Genomic DNA, 16,783 nt, shown 5'->3' with positions numbered 1-16,783 from the left:
GGGGATTATCCCAAGCTGGACCAATGTAACTATGCAAAAATAGGCATGTCTCAAATTCTGTTTTAAAAAAGGAGCTGGCAAAATAACTAAATGTAGCCATTCAACACTTACCTGCTCCCTTTGTAATGAGAAATTAGTTGATATTGAACCTGGGACAAGTTTGTTAGCACAAAAGATGAAAAAGCCAAAGTATGTCCCTCACCATGAGCTGCAAACTACTGCATCAATATAGGTTGCAGGTCCTTCATGCACTCCCTTCTGCTTAAGTACCCAAGGCAGCTGCCTTGTCTGCCTACTTCTTAGCCTAGCCATGGTTCATATGCAGACCTATGTCTTATTACCCTGGTAAATTTGGACCACCTGGTTTGGAGTCTTTCAAATTCCTACTATGAGAACAATAGAGAAGAACATTTACTTGATGGGACAGTAATAATTTCACCGCCCTCTTTAGTCTGTCATAAAACATGAAGTGAATCTTGTTCATGAAGGGCAAATCAATAGGCGCCCTTCAATGCAGACTATCATTTGCACATATACTTACATCCCCCCTCCCCCCATTGCTGTGTTCAGACACTGGGAATGAAGGAAAGTAATGTATCTGCCATGAGTTTCCCTAGTCTTAGCTTTCACAGGGTTATGGACTGCCTGAATGACAATGCTTGAGCCCAGCATTGTTGTCAAATGGAGAGAGTCACATGCTCATCCATACCCAGAAGTACCAGGTATTTTGATTCTCAGAGCAGAAAGATAAGTGAAGCAAGGTTTTTCTTTGCCCTAAATAGGCTGAGCTTTAAATTTCAGGTAATACTAAAGTTGGAGACATGGAGTGAGGGATTTAACATGTCTGCGTCGTATATACACCGATCTGCCAAAACGTTATGGCCACTGACAGGTTAAGTGAATTACATTGATTATCTTGTTACAGTGGTGTCTGAAAGGCTGTGGGATTTATTAGGCAGCAAGTAGACATGTTGTCCCTGAAGTGCTAATAGAAAAAATGGGCATTGCAGTTTGTTGTGTATGAGGATGTGTTGCTGCAGACCAGTCGGGGTGCCCATACTGGCCCGTGTCCACAGTAAAAAGCGCCTACAATGGGCAGTTGAGCATCAGAACTGGACCACGGAGCAATGGAAGAAGGTGGCCTGGTCCGAAGAATCACATTTTCTTTTATATCACGTGGATGGCCGGGTGTGTGTGTCACTACATGGGGAACAGATGGCGGCAGGGTGCAATACAGGAAGAAGGCAAGCTGGTGGAGGCAGTGTGATGCTTTAGACAATGTTCTGCTGGGATACCTTGGATCCTGCCATTCATGGGGATGTTATTTGACACGTACCACCTACTTACACATTGTTGGTGAGCAAGTACACTTCTTTAAGAAAACAGTATTCCCTGCTTGACAGTGCCCTTCACATTCAAAGAATCATTTGCATTCTGCATAGACTGGCATTTAGTTATAAGACTAGAGTGTAGCCTTTTTTCTATTTTTTGTAAAATTGATTTTTGTTTTCTGGGAGCCCAATGCCTCTAAGGTCCCATGCAGACTATGGGTTTAGCCCCAGTGCATGAGCCTCCCGTGTTTAGGTGCGGGCGGAAGGCATGGGTGCTCCATCAGGCCCCACTGCCAGCTACCTGGCCTCACCTTGTAAAACAATACATTTGGTTTATAAATAGAAATGAAAGGCTAAACATTTGTGTGTGTGTGTGTATGTGTATATATATATATTAAAATATCTTTTTTTCTTTAAGTGATTTACATAACCCCTCTCCTCCGCTCCATAAAGGGCTTAGAGAACTTGGAGACAAGAAACAGCAATACACTGGTCTTCCCAGTGAATGGCTGTTCATGGGGGTGTGTCAGTACACGTTTGATCAATAGAGTATAGGCAGACTGTTCTCCCAGCACAGCTGAAAAACTGACTAAGCTGAGATGGATGTGTTCTCTTGCTTAGTGTGGTCAGTTTGAGATAATAAAGTAGAGGGACTGGCAGGAACACCAGTGATTTCATACAAAGGAAGCAATACAAAGATAACAGGATACTTTTTAACACAAGTACGTGGTACAACAGGCACGTATCAGGAATATGAAATGTTGAGGTAACATATTCTTTAAACTCCGAGAGGGTGAAAGCTGCTGTGGCTGGACGGAGCATTGAGTGGTACTCACATTTGAGGCAGTATGCGCCTGAGAACAAATGTCCGAAACAGAGACTTATTGTGCATATGGTCCTAAATTTTAGTAATACTACTTAGTACATTGTCCAGTTTTTTTCAGCTTTCAGTATCAGCTTTCAGCCTCTCATAGAGTTAGGCTGCTGGCAGCTGAGCTGGACAGTGTGCCTGTGCCTTCTGCCCACACCTAAACTTTGGAGCCTCATGCATAGGGCTAAACACACAATCTGCATGAGGCCTGAGTCAGCATGTGTATAATCATTCTAAAAACATGGGAACGTGTATGTAACCTCTCCTACGGTGTGTGACAGCTGCGGTCTGAACTAGGGATGACCTGGGTTCGGTCCAAATGTCATTGACCTAAAATGGCCATATGGTAATATAAGGTCAATTACATCATGAGCATTCCCCCTCCATTGTGTACATGCAGCTGCAGGGCAGGGAATGCCTTGGGCGCAGCCAATTGGACCAGCAGGGATATGATCACGTGACAGCTTCCCGCACTGCATGGGTTAAAGGCTCGTTTTTATCTAGGGGTTCATAACGCTGAGATATACTTGCCTAATCCACCGATCCTCTGAGCACAAGACTGGTCCTGCCCCCCCCCCGTGCGCACTAAGCGGTATTGTTAATGGGCTGTTCCTGACATCATCACGCCTATAGACCATCTCTGGATTTAAAGATGGTAGGAACAGTCCACTGCTGGATGTGGGGGGGCTTGGTTTTCTGGAAGATCGGAGGATGGGGAAAGTATAGCTTTTCCCTGAGCCCCTGGACAAAACGAGCAGTTAACCCATGCAGTGTGCGCAGAGACCCACTGCAAGGGAAAATAAAAAATTTGACTGGAGTTCTGCTTTAATAGATAAACTGTACAGCAAAATCAGTTGGGCCTCACACATCTAGGCTAAAGACCATTATAAAGTAAGGGAGACCCCATGGATATATTAGTGAATGCCTGATAGTGTTTGCACACCTTTGGACAGCTCACGTGCTCATTAGGGATTTGGCCACTTGTGGTTCTCAATGAGTCAACACTGCGGTGTCACTTGGGAGACAATGGCCTGTTGTCAGAAAACTCAATGTAGCTGGACTGGTACATTTACATTGTCACGCACTGCCTAGGACAGATTACAAATGAGCTTCTGGTCAGGGCCAAGAGTATTTGTAACTGCCAAACAGGATCTGCCTGAAAAAGTAAGCAGAGTGGAGACAAACAACACAAACCGGTGTATTAAACATAATACACTGCTGATTATTCTAGATTACCCCATACTGATTGTACACGGTCTGCTTATAGATCATACAGTAACTGACCTCTCTCTTCCATGGAGCAGTTAAAGTGGATGGAATCCCTAACACTGGACTATAGGTGCAAAAAAAAACCTGTTGATCCTGTCAGTCAATGAGAGCCTATGCCTCGGGGATAAAGACAAAGGAATGCTTTACTGTAGGAATGGTGTTATTTGGATGGTGAGCTCTTTTGGATTTCTCTTTCTGCCAGACATATCATTTAGTGTTGAGGCCAATCATTCAATTTTAGTCCCATCTGACCAGAACACCTTTTTCCATTTGGCCCCAGAATCTTCAAGGTGCGTTTTGGCAAAGCTGCAGTGGTGACTGCATGTGGTCTTTCTTGAGAAGTGGCTTTTTTTCTTGCAACCCTCCCATGTAAGCCACATTTGTGGAGAATTTGTGATATTGTTTTCACATGCACACAATGACCACTCTGTCATAACTTCCTGCAACTGCTTCAGAGTTGCTGTAAGTCTCTTGGTGGCTTCTCTGACCAGTTTCCTCCTGGCTCATTAGAGTGACACCTTGATCCAGGGGAGGGTGTGTGTTGTACCAAATACTTCACTGTGCTTCTAGGCATTGATAAAGCCTTTGAATTTTTTTGTATCCATCTCCTGACTTGTGCCCATCCACAACATTGTCCCAGAGATCTTTTGACAGTGCCTTGCCACCCATAGTTGATTGTTTGCTTCAATTTCACTATCAGTGACTGAAATGCTCCAGGAAAGCTAATTTCATGCTGAGCTAATTAAAATGACCACAGCTTATGACAGTTGAAAGTCAAATGGCTTTGTGTGCCATTGACAAGGTGATTAGTTACACCTGATTGAGTTTACAAGTCATTTTTAGGCAGGGGGGGGGGGGGTTTAGAACTCAGTGATTCTGTTATTGAATTGTTTATATTTTTTCTGACATATTGGTGTTATTTCTTTCACTTGGATGTTATAAGTTGCACTGAGTAAATACAGCTGGATAAAACAAAAAATGCATCTCTTCATTTCATGTTGCAAAGCAAAAAATTCGATTTTTTTTTTTAAAGGGGAGTGGTTCTTTTCTATAGTTGTAACATGGTGAAAATAAGACCCCCTACCCAAACGTGCCCTATACCCCCACCGTGACAGCATGCAAGGGTTATTTTCTTGCAACAGAGATCTTTGAATAAAAAAATATAAAATGCAGCGCTATACAATATTACTGAATAAAGTGACAATGGTGATATATTCAAGGAGCTAGCGCTAAAGTGAATACTATTGCATGGGTGTCCTACAGAATATCAGCAAGTGACTGTTAATTGCAGATAAATATAAATATAAAGTGACAATGGTGAACAGTCCAATATAAATTAAATGGATGAGATCATTCGGATAAAAACATCCCAGAAATCTGCGTGATAAGCGGGTGAAAAGTGATTCTGTGGTAGATAATGCTATATTAATGCACTCACCAGAAGCGCATATTAAATGCACATAGAAAAATATCCAGCTCCTCCACAGGTAGGGAAACCTTCCTTCAGGAAAATCATGGTATGGAGACAAGGAAACACCACTGACTTCTGACAGCTATGACAGGGATGACTCCGACACCATCACTGGCCTCTTACTGTATTACAGGGATGGCTCAGGACACTTTACCATGGATAGAGCCAGCAGGAATATTGCAATCCACCTTGGGGAAAATAGCTCGAAAAACGAGCCACAACAGGAGCGCTTATGGTGTAGCAAAACTTATTAAATGAAAAGATCATCCACGTGGATACAGAGAACTGGTAGCATAATAGTTAAAATGGCCGCCGGACCTTCATGAGGATGTGGCGGCGTGACGTCAGTACAGCAGGTTCCTCCCTGGAGATCTGTGAATGAATGAGCTACAAGTCTTGTTTGCCACCACTTGTAGTTCGCAATGGAACAGTGCAGTGATCACCGCACAGTCCACTGACACTTTTTCTCTAGAGGTACAGACATACAGTGAGGAACAGAAGTATTTGAACACCCTGCAATTTTGCAAGTTCTCCCACTTAGAAATCATGGAGGGGTCTGAAATTCACATTGTAGGTGCATTCCCACTCGGAGAGACAGAATTAAAAAAAAAATTCAGGAAATCACATTGTATGATTTTTAAAGAATTTATTTGTCTTGCACTGCTGAACATAAGTATTTGAACACCTGAGAAAATCAGTGTTAATATCAGTGGCTAGGCCACTCCAGCACCTTGATATGCTTCTTTCGGAGCCACTCCTTGGTTATCCTCGCTGTGTGCTTCGGGTCGTTGTCATGTTGGAAGACCCAGCCATGACCCATCTTCAATGCTCTGACTGAGGGAAGGAGGTTGTTGCTCAAAATCTCACAATAAATGGCCCCATTCATCCTCTCCTTAATACAGTGCAGTCGTTCTGTCCCCTTCGCAGAAAGCACCCCCAAAGCATGATGTTACCACCCCCATGCTTCGCAGTAGGGATGTGGTTCTTGGGATGCAACTCATCCTTCTTTTTCCTCCAAACATGACGAGTGAAGTTTAGACCAAAAAGTTCTACTTTGGTCTCATCTGACCACCATGACTTTCTCCCATGCCTCCTCTGATCATCCAGATGGTCATTGGCAAACTTCAGACGGGGCCTGGACATGTGATGACTTGAGCAGGGGAACCTTCCGTGCAATACATGATTTGAAACCATGACGGTGTAGTGTTCTACCGACAGTGACCTTTGAAACTGTGGTCCCTGCTCTCTTCATGTCCATTGACCAGCTCCTCCCTTGTAGTTCTGGGCTGATTCCTCACCTTTCTTATCATCAGTGATACCCCACGAGGTGAGTTCTTGCATGGAGCCCCAGTCCGAGGGAGACTGACAGTCATCTTAGCCTCTTCCATTTTCTAACAATTTCTCCAAGAGTTGATCTATTTTCACCAAGCTGCTTGGCAATTGCCCTGTAGCCCTTTCCAGCCTTGTGGAGGTCCACAATTTTGTCTCTGGTGTCTTTTGACAGCTCTTTGGTCTTGCCATGGTAGTAGTTGGCGTCTGACTGACTGTGGGGTGGACAGGTGTCTTTAAAGAGCTCAGACAGGTGCTACTAAGTTAGATTAATGAGTGGAGTAGAGGTGGACTTTTTAAAGGCACAGTAACAGGTCTTTGAGAGCCAGAATTCTTGCTGTTTCTTAGGTGTTCAAATACTTATGTTCAGCAGTGCAAGACAAATAAATTCTTTAAAAATCATACAATGTGATTTCCTGAATATTTTTTTTTAATTCTGTCTCTCAGAGTGGGAATGCACCTACAATGTGAATTTCAGACCCCTCCATGATTTCTAAGTGGGAGAACTTGCAAAATCTCAGGGTGTTCAAATACTTCTGTTCCTCACTGTACAGGGGTTAGATAAAAATATAGAAACACTACATGATTTGCAGGTGTGAAGTGTCGATATGTTTCGCATTGAAAGCACAAGCGATGTAACCTTCTTTTGCTTCCGCATTGTGATGAGACACCTAGCTAACAGGCTCCCTTTCGCCATTCACTGCATGCGCTGCTAATACTAAGGAGTCATGTCAGAGCTTACTGAGCTTCAAAGAGGGCAAATTGTTGGTACCCGCTTAGCTGGTACCTCTGTGGTTTAAGTTGCCAATTTATTTGCTGTGTTGCATGGTACAGTATCAAAAGTCTTGATGGCATATACAGTTTCCGGGAAAATGTTGTCTGATAAGCATAAATGCAGTCGACATGGTCAACTGACTGAAAGAGACAAAAGGACATTGCGCAGGATCGTGACCTGGAATAAGAAAACAAATGCTGCAAAAGTGACTGCAGAGCTCAATCTCAGTCTTCAAGGGACTACGTTGGACTGAGAGAGGTATGGAGAATGCCATTGATGATCTCTTTTTGAACATGATAGCTGCTTGGCCATCAAAGTTACTGACCTAGTACAAGCATGCTGTTAGTGAAGCCATGTCTGCACACTTAGTCCAGGCCAGTGATTTCAGTCAGAGGATCAGTATAGTAATCAGGCAACCTACATCTCACTATGATGTCAGCAAAAGAAACCTACATATTTTTCTGGGCTTACATTAAAGCAGATCTAATACTTATAACAGGATATTTTTTTATACAGTATGCTATACATAACATATTCGAACACGTACAACACAAACTGAAGGTGCATTCTGCTTACTCTGTGGTACAACTCTATATATCCTTCTGCAGTTTTCCATCTGCTGGTATTTGCCATTATCAAAGATGATAAAATTAGTCATGAATGCCCAAAAGAGATTGAACAGCCCATTTACTGCCACAGGACATGCTCAGTCATTGAGATTTTACCAACCCTGATTGGGCAGAATTTTTCCAGTATACAGAAGTTTCCTGTCTGGCTATGAACTGTCACATTCAATTTAGGATTTGATGTCTAGGAATTTAGGATTTCGTTTCTAGAAATGTAGGATTTCTTCTCTAGGAATATAAGACTTCTTTATTAATTTAAAATTTCTTCTCTAGAAAAAATATGGATATCTCCTCTAGGAATTTACGATTTCTTCTCTACAAATTTAGGATCTCTTCTCTACGAACTCAGGATTTCTCCTCTAAGAATTTAGGATTTGTTCTCTTGGAATTTAGAATTTCTCCTCCAGGAATTTAGGATTTGTTCTCTAGGATTTGAGGATTTTTTTCTCTAGGAATTTAGTATTTTTCTCTAGGAGAATAGGATTTCTTCTATAGGAATTTAGGATTTCTTCTCTAGGAATAGAAGTCTTCTTCTTTATAAATTTAAAATTTCTTCTCTAGAAATATAGGATATCTCCACTAGGAATTTAGGATTTCTTCTCTACGAACTCAGGATTTCTCCTCTAGGAATTTAGAACTCTTCTAATTCTGCTACTGAGTTTTTACACAAGACTAGTAAAACAGTCAGTTTTCTATACATTTTTTAGCCCACCACTTTTAAGAAGGTTTGATGTTTTTTTCCTGCTTCTAAACTTCCCTCAATGTTAGTCCATGCACACATAGGCATTTACAGGCATTTAGAGACAGAACCCCCCTCCCCCCATGCCAGCGAATTCAGGAGCAGTAGCATTTTGACAGAAAAAGATGCTTGACACTCCTAAACATGTTTATAAAAATGTGACTTTAGGCGCATTTGTGATGCTGCTTTTCTCCTGCCAGGAGAAAGGCGTTAAGGAGTGCTATGCAAATGTCCAGTGTGTATTAGGCCACAATTGTACATGCATTCATTCACTGGGCCCTGTGGTTTAATTATTTTCCATTGAGAATAATATGAATGTTTCTGCTTTTTAATATATAACGAAACACTGGTCACAGTTCCAGGAAATGCCGTGTGAAAAGGACTTATCTGAGTAACCTCTTCCCTACATTCAGCTCCCTGCTAGTAATTGCTTTGGCTACAAACAGAAACAGTTTACTCTACCTGGACTTTCTGATAGTAAGCATTGTCATTGTCTGATAATGGGATTCAAAGGGTATGTTCTACAAACCAGTGACTGAATTACGCTGCCCATACATTTGTTTTTTTTTTCATTCAACCAGCAAACTGACCTGTTTCCCCCCATTCCCACAATCGAGGTGAATGGGGGGATCCCTCCAATGGAGCTATTGTATTTTGACAGTAGGAAAACTTCCCCGCCGTCAGAATACAAAAAAACAGTGCTGCAGGCTGTAGGCTGCAGCACTGATCAAGCAGCTAAAATTCAATGGGATGGTAGGTCAACTTCTTTTCAACCACATTAGTCATACATGGATTAAATTTGGCTGGTCACTGCTGAAACAGCCACATTTTTATCCGTGATGGGTAACATACTGGCCATGTACAGTGAGGAACAGAAGTATTTGAACACCCTGCGATTTTGCAAGTTCTCCCACTTAGAAATCATGGGGGGATCTGAAATTCACATTGTAGGTGCATTCCCACTCTGAGAGACAGACATTTAAAAAAAATCAGGAAATCACATTGTATGATTTTTAAAGAATTTGTCTTGCACTGCTGAACATAAGTATTTGAACACCTAAGAAACAGCAAGAATTCTGGCTCTCAAAGACCTGTTACTGTGCCTTTAAAAAGTCCACCTCTACTCCACTCATTAATCTAACTTAGTAGCACCTGTCTGAGCTCTTTAAAGACACCTGTCCACCCCACAGTCAGTCAGACGCCAACTACTACCATGGGCAAGACCAAAGAGCTGTCAAAAGACACCAGAGACAAAATTGTGGACCTCCACAAGGCTGGAAAGGGCTACAGGGCAATTTCCAAGCAGCTTGGTGAAAATAGATCAACTGTTGGAGCAATTGTTAGAAAATGGAAGAGGTTAAAGACGACTGTCAGTCTCCCTCGGACTGGGGCTCCATGCAAGATCTCACCTTGTGGGGTATCACTGATGATAAGAAAGGTGAGGAATCAACCCAGAACTACAAGGGAGGAGCTGGTCAATGACATGAAGAGAGCAGGGACCACAGTTTCAAAGGTCACTGTCGGTAGAACACTACACCGTCATGGTTTCAAATCATGTATTGCACGGAAGGTTCCCCTGCTCAAGTCATCACATGTCCAGGCCCGTCTGAAGTTTGCCAATGATCATCTGGATGATCCAAAGGAGGCATGGGAGAAAGTCATGTGGCCAGATGAGACCAAAGTAGAACTTTTTGGTCTAAACTTCACTTATCGTGTTTGGAGGAAAAAGAAGGATGAGTTGCATCCCAAGGACACCATCCCTACTGTGAAGCATGGGGGTGGTAACATCATGCTTTGTGGGTGCCTTTCTGTGAAGGGGACAGGACAACTGCACTGTATTAAGGAGAGGATGAATGGGGCCATTTATTGTGAGATTTTGAGCAACAACCTCCTTCCCTCAGTCAGAGCATTGAAGATGGGTCATGGCTGGGTCTTCCAACATGACAACGACCCGAAGCACACAGCCAGGATAACCAAGGAGTGGCTCCGTAAGAAGCATATCAAGGTTTTGGAGTGGCCTAGCCAGTCTCCAGACCTAAATCCAATAAAACATCTTTGGAGGGACCTGAAACCCCGTGTTGCTCAGCGACAGCCCCAAAACCTGACAGATCTAGAGGAGATCTGTGTGGAGGAGTGGGCCAATATCCCTGTTGCAGTGTGTGCAAACCTGGTCAAGAACTACAGGAAATGTTTGACCTCTGTAATTGCAAACAAATGCTTCTGTACCAAATATTAAAACTGATTTTCTCAGGTGTTCAAATACTTATGTTCAGCAGTGCAAGACAAATACATTCTTTAAAAATCATACAATGTGATTTCCTGAAATTTTTAAATTCTGTCTCTCAGAGTGGGAATGCACCTACAATGTGAATTTCAGACCCCTCCATGATTTCTAAGTGGGAGAACTTGCATAATCGCAGGGTGTTCAAATACTTCTGTTCCTCACTGTATATGTCCTGATATACACAGAGGTGGAAGCACTTATCCATACCACACTATTATTTGTTATAAAGGATAATGACCATGTAGAAAAAAAAAAACTTGGTTGCTGAGCTAGTACATAATAAACTGACAGCAAATGGTGCATTTTTTAGGATAAAACATAAGCTGACAATACACTAAAGAAAGTTGGCCAGTTCAGCATAGACTGGACAAAATCAGTGCGTGGCAGTCCCCATTTTACGGATGTTGATCATTTGATCGATTTCTGTTGAAGAGACATGTTGGAAAATTTCTCTCTATCAGCGGCTGCAGCCAATCGGCTGGGGGAGAGGTCAGTGTCAGGGTAGCCATTATTCATTGCAAGTCAGCCCAGCTCCTCCAGAACAGTGAAGAATTTAAACACTGAACCAAAAAATATTTTGTATATTATATTTATTAGGATTTCATTAACCTAATTCAAAAACTACAGCTTTTAAAGAATGATAGTACTTACTTTAAAGTGGTTGTAAAGGCTTAAAGTATTACTAAACCCACAACCGTAAAATCAGTCTGTATATGCAGTAAAGCACGCTTGTTATACTCACTGTGCAACCTAAGGGGTTAATCCTCTGCATTGTGTAAAAAGGATGTTTGATCATTTCTTATCTGCCCCTCTTTTTGTTCAAATGCCTGTGCTGACAAGACAGACTGAACCGTTCCCTTCTACACATGCTCAGTTTAGTGTGTATTGCTAGAGAGGGTTTTTTTTTCTTGGGAGAGTGCATGTGATCAGCACAGGGCTAATCAGCACTGCCCAGACAGAGATCAGGGGATTTCTATCCTCCTAGAGAAAACCCCTTCTACAATCTTTAACCGCATGCCGCCCAGCCACTGTACATATACGGTGGCAGGGCAGCACTCACAGGCAAAACCACGTTTTAAGACGTGTGATTTGTAACACAAATAGGGGGCGCGCGCGAGGCGCGCCGCCACCCTATTTGTCCCGCGGTTCTCTGCCGCAGATGTCAGTCGCCGGGTCACAGCCGCTCCTTAGCGGCTATGTCCCGGCGATCGGCGGCAAACAGTGACAGAGAGCACAGCTGCAGTAGCTGTGCTGTCTGTCACTTCCCTGACAGCTCGAGGATGAGCTGATCGAGAAAGAACAGTTTTTCTTTCTCGATCAGCCTTGTCCCGTCCAGTACACACCCCCGCCCCCTAGTAAAACACTCCCCTCACTCATATAACCCTTCCCTGCTAAATAAAGTTAACCCCTTCCTCCCCATTGCCATTAGTACAGTGTCAGTTTTTTTGTTTTGCACTGATCACTGTATTAGTGTTTTTGGGGATGTCAGTGACCCCAAGTCAGTACCCCCCAATGTCAAAATGTCCGCTGCAGTCCTGCAGTTCCGCCATAAGTCGCTGGTCGCTGCCATAAGTCCATGATCACCGCCATAATTCGCTGATCGCTGCCATTATTGGTATAAAAAAAAACCTAAAAATCCCAGTATCTTTCCCGCCATTTGTAAACGCTATAACTTTCACGCAAACCAATTAATTTATTTATTGGGTTTTTTTTTAGCAAAGACATGTCGCAGAATACATTTTGGCAGAAATTTATGACTAAATTTGATTTTTGCATTTTTTTTTTACTGGACATGTTTTATAGCAAAAAGTCCAAAATATTGTTTTTATTCCTCAAAATTGTCAGACTTTTTTTTTATAGCGCAAAAAATAAAAACCGCACAGGCGATCAAATACCACTGAAAGAAAGCTCAATTTGTGGGAAAAAAAGGATGTAAATTTCATTTATGTACCATATTGCATGACCGCGCAATTGTCCGTTAAACTAGCGCAGCGCTGTATAGCAGAAAAATGGCGTAAATTGCAGTATCTATATCATAGTTTGTAGACGCTATAACTTCCACACAAAGCAATCAATATACACTTATTGGGATTTTTTTGGGATTTTTTTTACCAAAAACATGGAGAATACATTTTGGCCTAAATCTATAACCAACTTTGAGTTTACTATATATTTTTTATAGCTAAAAATAAAAAATATTGTTTTTCTTCAAAATTTTTGGCATTTTTTTGTTTATAGCGTGAAAAATAAAAACCACACAGATGATCAAATACCACCAAAAGAAAGCTCTATTTGTGTGAAAAAAAGGACGTAAATTTCGTTTGGGTGCAGCATTGCATGACCGCGCAATTATCAGTAGAATTAGTGCAGGGCCGAGTAGCAAAAAGAGGCCTGGTCATTAAGGGGGGTAAATCCTCTGGAGCTCAAGTGGTTAACCAGTGCTCTGCTGAAGTCACAAGACTGCTCTAACTGCTGATGAGAAAAGTTATTTAGCAGTTTATATTTACTAAAATAATTGTACTGTGGGAGACCAGATATAGTGAATGCAGGGTCCTGGGTTTAGTAACACTTTAATATTCTATGCATGAAGGTAAAACCTTTTCTGTGCAGCATCACCCTTGAGCCGCCCCTACTCACGTAAGTCCCCTCTCAATCCAGTGATATGCACGGGAATCTCGACTATCCTGGGACTCCTTTCTCTCATTGGCCGTTGGCTCCTGCTGCTGTCAATCACAACTAGTGAGCTAATGAGAAGAGCGCGGGGGTGGGGCTCAGCCACAGCTCCATGTGTGAATGGACACATGGAGCAACGTGTGCCCCCATAGCAAGCTGTTTGCTGTGGGGGCAACCGACACGAGGGAGGGGCCAAGAGTGCCGGCAGTGGAACCAAGAAGAGGAGGATCCAGGCTGCTGTGTGCAAAACCACTGCACAGAGCAAGTAAGTATAACAGGTTTGTTATTTATAAAAAATTAAGCCTTTAGTATCACTTTAAGAGGGGCAGGTTCGACTGGTGTTGGCAGTTATAAAACATGCATGGGACAGGGACTTGGAACAGTCCAAGCAGGTTTGTCCTGCACTTTTATTCAGCAAGGCAGCAAACACAATGCAGGAGTCCATATCATAAACAACCAAAACATCTCATCTGAGCTACTAACTAAACTCAAGTCAGTTTCTGGCTAACAGGATTGATTCCCCATAACAAATACACAGCATTTGTACCTTTATTAGTGTTCTGTCAGCATTCAGCTTTTTCAATCAGCAGAAGGTTCCCTCATCAGAGAGTGCCAGAGAGGGAACCCCCCTTTGACCCTCAGTCAGCTTGTATGTATAAAGGGATAGCTGAGACTAGTTAGTGTAGTCTGATTAACAGGTAACGTGGACCTAGGAATGGAGGTTTTATCCCACCCAAAGCTGCACAAAACTTATGAAGAGTAAAAAAACAAATTTCAGTTAAACTAAAAACCATTATAATTTCTATTTAAATTCTCTCATGTGACTTTGTGTGAAAGTCTGACCATTCAAATTCAAGCGCAACTCTCAGGAGATGTAAAAGACACAGCTGCTGCTCTGCAAGCACAGTAAGAATTTGAATTTGAGTTGTCACTCTCTTGCATTCCCTGTACAGCAGAGCTTCGACTAGGGGAGGAAAAGCAGCACAAAAAGCCAATTATATTTCCTGCAGTGCAAAAAAGCATGCTGGCAGAAGGAGAGAGCAGAAAGATGGAGAGGTGGGCTCATCAGGATGCTGCTTCTCCTTCACTGACCATTTGCATGATGGGAATGGGGAGCAGCTCTATGTTGCTGAGCAAAACCAGATCTCCTTCTCTACCAGACAGGCATGTGCTGTGTGGCAGAGCTGAATAAATTTCATAGCAGGATGGACAGAAATACAAATCCTTTGATTGGTTACACAACCGGTATCTATTCCATCTGTGTATTTAACTTTTTTGCTTGGAGTTCAGCTCTAATACTCATGTTAGTTCGAGGATGGTTACCTTCACCGCCCTGGAAATACTGTGGACACACTATAATCTCTGTACTTTCATGAAAGGTTTTCCAAGGTAAGCAGGTGGGGGCAAAAACAATTTCTGTACTTGATAACAGTGCACACCAAGGCTTAATTATCAAGGAATGAAAAAGTGCAGTAATTATAGGTGAAGTGCAATAACCCACAGCAATCAAATTCTCCTTTATCCTTCATAACTACAGTTAATTGATATCTTATTGGTAACTCTGAATCATACAGTTTTGTCCTGTAATAAGCCTGACTAGTCCCTGTAATAATGAACCAAATGTTGTAGAATAGATTATGGCAAGTACCGGTCCTATTATTTGCTTTATTCCGGTCTTCAACAAATACAGCCAAGAAACTTTTTTTGTTTCTAAGATTGTCACAGTACACAAAAAAAAAGCAATATCTTTCTGCCTTGAAAACATTCTTCCTTGTGTACATAAAACAAGAAAAGAATGTGTATGGTAAATGGTAATCTGATTTAACTATTTTCATCTCTTTCAGTCTAGCTCAGCTGGATCCTGCCTTTGCTACCACCTGCTCACACTTCATTTATTCACCGACATGTATTATATAATTTCGAAATCTGTAATTCCCAGGTACACCTCCAGCATTTCAGCCTCTTCAATGATCCCTCTGTTGGAGAACATTTCATAGGGAATGATCTCCCTGCGGTGCCTTATTGCAGCACAGCACTTATTCAATCAGAGGAAAATGTATAGAATTCTCAGCACTAACACCAGGTGCTCTGCTATGATATACACAGTTACAAGGTTTACTGCACAAGCCCACACTTTCCAACTTGGCAAGCCAGTAATGGAAGCCTGCAAACTTCTACTGTATAGCTTACTTTGCAGAAAAACACTTGATCAAAGCTTTGAGGGGTTTTAGGGAAGGGTCAGCCTTTCCCAACCTTTTGAACACAGAGGAAACCTTGAAATAACTTTTTGGGTCTCAGGCAGGGGCAAATTTGCCACAAGGCAAATAAGGCATTTAACCGAATAAATATATACCCTCCTCCTTTACACCCCTCAAAAAGTCATACTTCCTCCATAGAAAGTGCAATACTATATATAACCTTTTTGTGATATATTACAATAAATAAAATAAACTAAATTAAAACAAAGTGTTCAAATAAAAATCACAAAAGTCCAAAAAACCAAAAGTGTCCAAAACAAATGTCCAAAAAAAGTCCAAACAATGTCCAAAAAAGTCCCAAATTTTCAAACTTTTTCATCAAATAAAAGGATTGACTTCTATTTCATCCAGTAAGAACCTCAAAATAAAAACATACAAAATCTAGTGCATTACCATAGTAAACTAAAGTAATCACCCAGTGCAACTCTCAATATAGTGCAAAAATTATATATATATTTATATAATAAATGAATAAATTATTCAAATCAAAAAATCCTTTCTTATAGTGCGCATAATCACACAAATCAACTGTGAACACTCAGTGGTCACTACAACTCTATGCACACCATCAACCAGCACACAATAGTACTAAATACTATTACCCTCTGTGAGTATTGAAAAGCTTTAACAATACTATGGATCAGAAATTCTCCATACTCTCTTCAATGGCATTTTTCCAAGGTCCTCAGAAAGATAAGAATGGTCTCAGGACTGATATTCAAAGCATAGGGATAGATTTAATAATCACTTACATTTAAAACATAGACATTTCAGCTCCAGACATGGCTCTAGGCAAGTTCCACCAAACAATGTACCTTTTGTGATTTTTATTTGAACACTTTATGTTTTAATTTAGTTTATTTTATTTATTGTAATATATCACAAAAAGGTTATACAGTTGCAAGAAAACGTATGTGAACTCCTTGGGATTACGTGGAGTTTTGCATGAATTGGGCATAAAATGTGCTCTGAACGTCATCTAAGTCACAACAATAGAAGAACACAGTCTGTTGAACATAATACTACACAAACATTAGATGTTGCCATGGTTTAATTGCACATAACACGTAAACATTCACAGTGCAGGGAGGAAAAAGTATGTGAACCTTTGGACTTAATAACTGGTTGACCCTCCTTTGGCAGCAATAACCTCAACC

This window comes from Staurois parvus, unplaced genomic scaffold (assembly GCF_062004578.1).
Source record: "Staurois parvus isolate SC_StPar_1 unplaced genomic scaffold, SC_StPar_1.0 ptg000422l, whole genome shotgun sequence".
Taxonomy (NCBI): domain Eukaryota; kingdom Metazoa; phylum Chordata; class Amphibia; order Anura; family Ranidae; genus Staurois; species Staurois parvus.
This window is presented reverse-complemented; position numbering follows the sequence as displayed.